This window comes from Rhinatrema bivittatum, chromosome 2 (assembly GCF_901001135.1).
Source record: "Rhinatrema bivittatum chromosome 2, aRhiBiv1.1, whole genome shotgun sequence".
In the NCBI taxonomy this organism is placed as follows: Eukaryota; Metazoa; Chordata; class Amphibia; order Gymnophiona; family Rhinatrematidae; genus Rhinatrema; species Rhinatrema bivittatum.
This window is the reverse complement of record NC_042616.1, coordinates 18,851,216-18,858,178: the sequence shown is the minus strand read 5'-3', so window position 1 is coordinate 18,858,178 and position 6,963 is coordinate 18,851,216. Positions and strand designations below refer to the sequence as shown.

At 45.9% G+C, this 6,963-nt stretch overlaps 1 pseudogene; it reads left to right on the top strand.

The window, feature by feature from the left end:
• The first annotated feature begins 2,541 nt into the window (after positions 1 to 2,541).
• LOC115086315 lies at positions 2,542 to 4,551 on the top strand (annotated as a pseudogene).
• The last annotated feature ends 2,412 nt before the right edge of the window (positions 4,552 to 6,963 follow it).

Sequence of the window (6,963 nt, the reverse complement as noted above, 5' to 3'; positions counted from 1 at the left end):
AACTGCTATGGAGACAGAAAATACTGAAGAGCTGCACTTCCTGCAGGGGTATATGTACTAGGGCTGATGTCAGATTGAAATCTGATCCGTCTCCAACTGCTATCAGGAGTACACTATTTATTTATTTATTTATTTATTTAAAAACTTTTTTATACCGGCATTCGTAGGACACATCATGTCGGTTTACAAAAAACTGAGAAGGAAAGGAAATTACAAAGAACAGGGTAGGGGGTAACTGGGTGAATATGCAAGTATAAGAGAGTAAAGTTAAAAGGCAGCGATACAACTATTTGCATTCGATTCGGATTAGATATGCAAAAGAACTAATAAACAATGTTACATGGCATGTGCATTTGATACATTTAGCATATGGAACTTATTTACAGTGCAACATGGCATGTGTACTTGATATACAGTGATGGTTGCGGGGTGGGGGGGTGAGGGGGGGAGGGGGCAGGGGGGTGGGGAGGGTTGAAGAGAAAAAGGTAAGAGGATATAGGGTAGGGTGGGATTGCGGTGAATAAGGGAAAAATATAATAACACTATACCCGTTGGTCCTGAGTCCATCTGTCTACACTACGGAAAATGAAATTATCAGGTAAGTAATTTCTCCAATTTATTTAGAGTTATATTCTGCTTTTCGCACTTTTTTCAGCACTTCAAAGTGGATTACGTTTAGTTACTGGTATCTTGGGCAGAGTAATAGTTTCTTTCTTTGTTGGAGATTGGCCTAGCATTGACATTGTCTTGGTGTTATCCCTTCACCAGGCATTATTGTATGGTTGTTGGGGTTCGAGAAGTTGCATCTTTTGCCAGAGCAGCCTTCTCCCTTACGAGGAAGTAGCTTTGGTACATCCCACTTGTGTGGTCTGGACTGCCTGGATGAAGAGGAAGGTGAAATTACTACTTACCTGATAATTTCCTTCCCTCTCTGAGAGGCAGGTCAATCCACAATCCTGCCCTGAGCTGCCTGTACAGTACTGTACTGATTTTTTTTTCTATTTGTCCTTTCTCAGGGACATTATTGGAGGTAGAATGCATAGGCCGATGCAGATCTTCAGGTCGTCTAAGGGCCTTGTAAGTGCCTTCTTTGTCTGTTATGGCTTCTGCATTTCCTTCTCGTCTGAGTCCGGTGCTTTGCTCACTGGAAGGAAAAAAAGAAGTGAATGATTGGGGGAGGAAGTGTTTTTAAGGCCGGACTTACAGTTCTAGTGTTAATTAGTTGCCACAGTTGACTTTTGCAGAATACTGGGACACTGATGTCAGTACAGGGCTATATGAGGGTCACATCAGCTAGTCAGTTGGTTTCTGTCTCCATCTGCTGGTAGGCGTGCATAACCCACTTCTGTGGACTGGCTTGCCTATCCTAGAGGAAAGAAAATTATCAGCTGAGTAGTAATTTCACCTTCCTGGGTTTTTGAATCCTGGATGTCTGACTTCTGTGGGGCAGTAGTGGGGGGGATATACAGGAAGCTGCAAAGTTGGGGAAATTGGGTGTCTCAGAGTTACAGGTTTTGGTCTACCAGAGCCCACTGTAACCCATTTATTCCTGGGTTTCTGAATCCTCAGAGAGCTAGGAGAGGCAATCTGGATGTCCAGCAGATTATGGATTGGTCTGCCTCACTCTAGCCTGCGAGCCTTGCAAACACTCCAACTGTCCAGGGCCCGTTTAGTTATAAGAAGCTTTCATTGGGATCATGTGACTCTGCTGCTGCGTGAATTACTTTGGTTGCTGCTCCAGCAGTGGATTAAATTCTAAATATTAACTCTTGTTTTTAGATCTCTGAAGTTTAATGGTCCATGATTATTATTATTTTAATTTGTTATTATAATGTTTAGTTTGGCAGATCCGCTATAAGCAGATTATAAATGTTATTAAATAAATAGTAGATAAGCCCAGAGGAACCAGACCTATAGGAATCCTAAAGGAGGGACCTGAATGATCTCCAAAGTTCCTGTATTGCATCAGCTTTATTTCTGTATCCTACACAGTATGGTAAAGAGAACCCACTGATTTTCTTAACTTCTCTGAATATTGCTGTAGAGAGATCATAGAGAGGTTTTCATAGGCATCACATAAAGCTTCTAAGTCACAGAATTCTTTAATATCGAGAGATCCCATGCATTCATTATGTGATCCTTCTAAACATCTCATCTCAGGTTATTAGTAGTGTTCCATGCCATTCTCTCTTACACATGATTAATTCCTTCTTTTTATATCCAGCAGACAATGAGGTCATACAGAAAGAGAAGAGGGAAGAGAATCGAGAAGAACACCCTCTAGTATTGGCACTTACACCAAGACAATCAGGAAATGTCTGTGAGAATCTTGCCCAGACTACTGAGGGGGGAGACATTAGCCAAAGACAGCATGAATCAGAGAAGAAGGAGCAAGTCTCTGCAGGAGAGTCACCGGATGGAGTCACTTCTTGTGAGAGAAGTGACAGGGAGTTCACAGACATCCCTGAGCACCAGAGACATCTGAGAAGAGAGAATCCCTTCCAAAGTCATAACAGTGATCAAATGAGTTTTGAACACCGCATGAGAAATCTGAGAGCAGAGAGACCTTTCCAGAGTAATAACAGTGATCAAATGACTTCTGCCTTCCAACAGAAAGATGAGGAAGGGAAGAAATCCTTTCACTGTGACACCTGTGGGAAAAACTTTAATAGAAAATGTCATTTTGTCTTGCACCAGAGAAGTCACACAGGAGTGAGACCTTTCCATGCAAGCAGAAGTTAACCCTGAAATTACACAGATAATCCACACTGAAGGGAGCACTTTTACTTGTATTGAAAGCAAGAAAACCTTTCCTTGCAGGGAATCCTTTGTTATACACCGAAGAATGCACACAGGTAAGAGACCCTCTCATTGTCCTCAAGATGGGGAATCTTACAGTTCTGAGTTCTCTTTATTAGAAAAAACCATTTAAATGTACTGAATGTGGTAAAAGCTTCAATGGCATGGCATCTCTCAGACTGCATCAGAAAATCCATACTGGGGAAAAACCATTTAAATGTACTGATTGTGGTAAAAGCTTCTCTCGGAAGGCACATTTAATATCCCATCAGAGAATCCATACTGGGGGAAAACCATTTAAATGTACTGCATGTGGTAAAAGCTTCAATGACATGGCATCTCTCAGACTGCATCAGAAAATCCATACTGGGGAAAAAACCATTCAAATGTACTGAATGTGGTAAAAGCCTCTCTCGGAAGACACATTTAATATCGCATCAGAGAATCCATACTGGGGAAAAACCATTTAAATGTACTGAATGTGGTAAAAGCTTCAATGACATGGCATACCTCAGACTGCATCAGAGAATCCATATTGGGGGAAAAACCATTTAAATGTACTGAATGTGGTAAAAGCTTTTCTCGGAAGGCACATTTAATATCGCATCAGAGAATCCATACTGGGGAAAAACCATTTAAATGTACTGAATGTGGTAAAAGCTTCGCTCGGAAGGCACATTTAATATTGCATCGAGAATCCATACTGGGAAAAACCATTTAAATGTACTGAATGTGGTAAAAGCTTCAGTGACGGCATCTCTCAGACTGCATCAGAAAATCCATACTGGGGAAAAACCATTCAAATGTACTGAATGTGGTCTAAGCTTTAGACTGAAGACTAATCTCATGCAACATCAGAAATTCACTGGAAAAAACCATTTAAATGTACTGATTGTGGCAAAAGCTTCAATGACATGCAATCTCAGACTGCATCAGAGAATCCATACTGGGAAAAACCATTTAAATGTACTGAATGTGGTAAAAGCTTCTCTCGGAAGACATTTAATCGCATCAGAGAATCCATACTGGGGAAAAACCATTTAAATGTACTGAATGTGGTAAAAGCTTCTCTCAGAATGCACATTTAATATTGCATCAGAGAAAGCATACTGGAGAAAAACCATTCAAATGTACTGAATGTGGTAAAAGCTTTAGTCATAAGGCCAGTCTCATACAACATCAGAAAATCCATACTGGAGGAAAACCAAGTTAATGTACTGTGTCTGGTTAAAAACTTCAGTAGAAAGGAAGACCTTGTAAGCCACCAGAAAAGTTGCACAGGAGTCAAATTCAGTTCACATGCTTTCATATAGTTTTGGAATAGAAGAGTGGCCTAATAAAGATATTAAAATGCCGGATGCAAGAACAAAACTTCTCAAGTAAGCTATAAGAATCAGGGAGGTTGATATTCAAATGCCAGAAAGCTGGATAAGTAGGACTTATCCTTCTATCTCACTGCTGCTGAATATCCAGTTATGTTCAATGGCTGAGAGAGCTGTGGGTGGGCAGTGGGTGGATCAGAGCAGTGCTCCTTAGCTGGAAAAGTTATTCAGCTAAGTAGCGATTTTGGCAACATGGGTGTTTTGCATGATTTGTAGTTTATTTTTTGTGCCCAGTGACAGTTTTCCCCAGAGAGCTCATTCCCTGTGTGCAGGCTTGCAGGTAGTGTTTGACCGCTGCACTGTAGTTCAAGCAGAGGCTTTGGATGCTGCCATGACTGAAGGAGGCTTGATCAGCAATCACATCTCCTGATGCATAGAGAGCGGAATATCGAGTAAGAAAAGGGAAGTGATAATCCCCTTATACAGCTCCTTGGTGAGGCCTCACCAGGAGTACTGTGTTCAGTTCTGGAGACCATATCTCCGAAGGGACAAAGACAGGATGGAGGCGGTCCAGAGAAGGGCGACCAAAAATGTGGAGGGTCTTCATCGAATGACTTATGAGGAGAGATTGAAGAATCTAAATATGTACACCCTGCAGGAAAGGAGGAGCAGGGTGATATGATTCAAACTTTCAGTTACTTGAAAGGTTTTAATGATCCAAAGACACAATTTTTCCATTGCAAAAAAATTAGCAGAACCTCGGGCGCGGGTGAGAGGCATCGGGTGCACCCTCGAGCGCAGCAGTGAAGGTATTTGCCTCTCCCCCTGCAGCCAGAGACCGCCCGGGTCGAAACGGGGGAAGCGCCGAAGACAAGGTAAAGTAGAAATCTTCAGGTTTGAACCGATCTCAGAGGATCGAGGAGGAGCACAGGTCACCGGGTTGATCCGCCCTAGCAGGGCCAGGCCCCGGCTATTCCATGGGTCTACCCCCGTGGAGACCCTCCGAGGTGGTCGCCATATTGCCCGCGTGCTCGCCGTCACCATCTTGGCCCTATTCGTTGCTCCGTTCTCCCGGGCGCACAAAGCACATGTGCGCGTAGACTTAACATGCACATAATCCTTGTGTGCATAAGTTGCCCGCACAAGGGCCGGGTGCACAAGAATACGCGCGCCTCCCGAACTGTGCGCATAACTACGACTTGGGCGCACAACTGTGAGCACAACCCACACGCGCGTCTTAGGCGCACCGGAGCGCATAAGAGTTTAAGCGCCGACAGCCAAGGCACCACCAGAAACAGGGATAAAGGCTCAAGGCCTCTGCCCAGCATGCCACATTAGAGCCGCACAAAGCGAGGAGGCCAACGCACTGTGCTCCCAGTGCGAGGAGGCCCTGGGAGATCCAGGCCAGGGCCAGTCCCACCCAGGGCCGAGTAATAGCTCTTCAGGGGGTACCCTGGACCTAGCAAATCACAGTGGGACACCCCCTCAGACGGGGACCCCCAGGTGACCAGCGCCCCTCAGCTTGAACCCAGCATCTATCTCATGGGTGGAGTTCTTTAAAGCAGTGGTCCCTAACCTTTTTTGAACCAGGGACCGGCTTCAAGCAAGACCATTTTTCCATGGCCCGGCAAGGCTGGGTGGGGGTGGGGTTGGATTTTAGTGCATACGTATTTAATTATGACATTTATAATGTGAATGTGACTCAACTTACCATAGGCTCAGAATGTCCATTCTCTCTCACACATACACTGTCACATACATACACATTCATGCTCTTATACCCAACCATTAGCTCTCGCTCTCACAGACACTGACACACTCTCAGGCTCTAAGACACTCTCTCCCCCCACTCCTACACTCTTACTTCCCTGGATTTTCCCATACACACTCTTACTCCCCTGGATTTTCTCATACTGTTGCAGTCTCCACCGCTTCCCCCCTAACTGCTGTGCTTTGTGCTCACCTCCAATGGGGGGTACGCCGCTCCTGCGGCTCCGCTAGGCCTCCAGGGCGCCCGCCATTGCTAGATCATCTCGCTGCTGCCACGAGGACGCGCATTATGGACGCACGGTCGCCGGAAGTCTGGCCCCGCCTGGGTTAACTACGCCACGCCCAAGCCTGATTTAAACCGGCGTTCGTCTGCCTTCTCATTGCCTTGCAACGAGGGTCGCTACTGTTAGTAGTTCTTAGTTGCGCTTCTGCTGTTCTGCATTCCGGTTGACCTCAGCTTGTTCCTGACTCCGCTTCTGCCTGCCTTGAGCTCAGCTTGTGCCCGACTTCGCTCCTGCTTGCCGCCAGCCTCCAACCTCTGCCTGTTCCTGAGACTGCTTCTACCGGCTGCCAGCCTGACTTGGGTTCGTCTCCGTTCCTACTCACCACCCGTTCCAGCTCTATTGCACGCTACAGACTGCAGTCCTGCCTTCTGCTGGTCACAGCCCACTATACACTACAGACTCTGTTCCTGTTATCTTCTGCTCCGCTCCACAGCATACTACAGACCCCGGGCCTGTTCACAGACTGTTCCTATTCAGCAGGCCAGGGACTCTATCTGACCGCCCTGCCCCCGCCGGGCCTTCCAGCTCCCTGTTTATTGGACTCTGTGATTTACTCATTGCCCGGGCATTCATTCTATAGAGACTGTACTGTGCTCCTAAGTCCCAAGGTTCTAGGACCCTACGGGCTCCTCCTGGGGGGTTCCTGGTTCCCGGGTGAAGACCTTTGCCTGTGGCTCCGCCTCCTGACCTACTCTGCCTTCAGGGTAGTTCGGCTCAAGGGTTCACACCTGGACTGCAGCTTCCCAAACTGCAACACATACACACTCTTACTCCCCTGGATTTTCTCA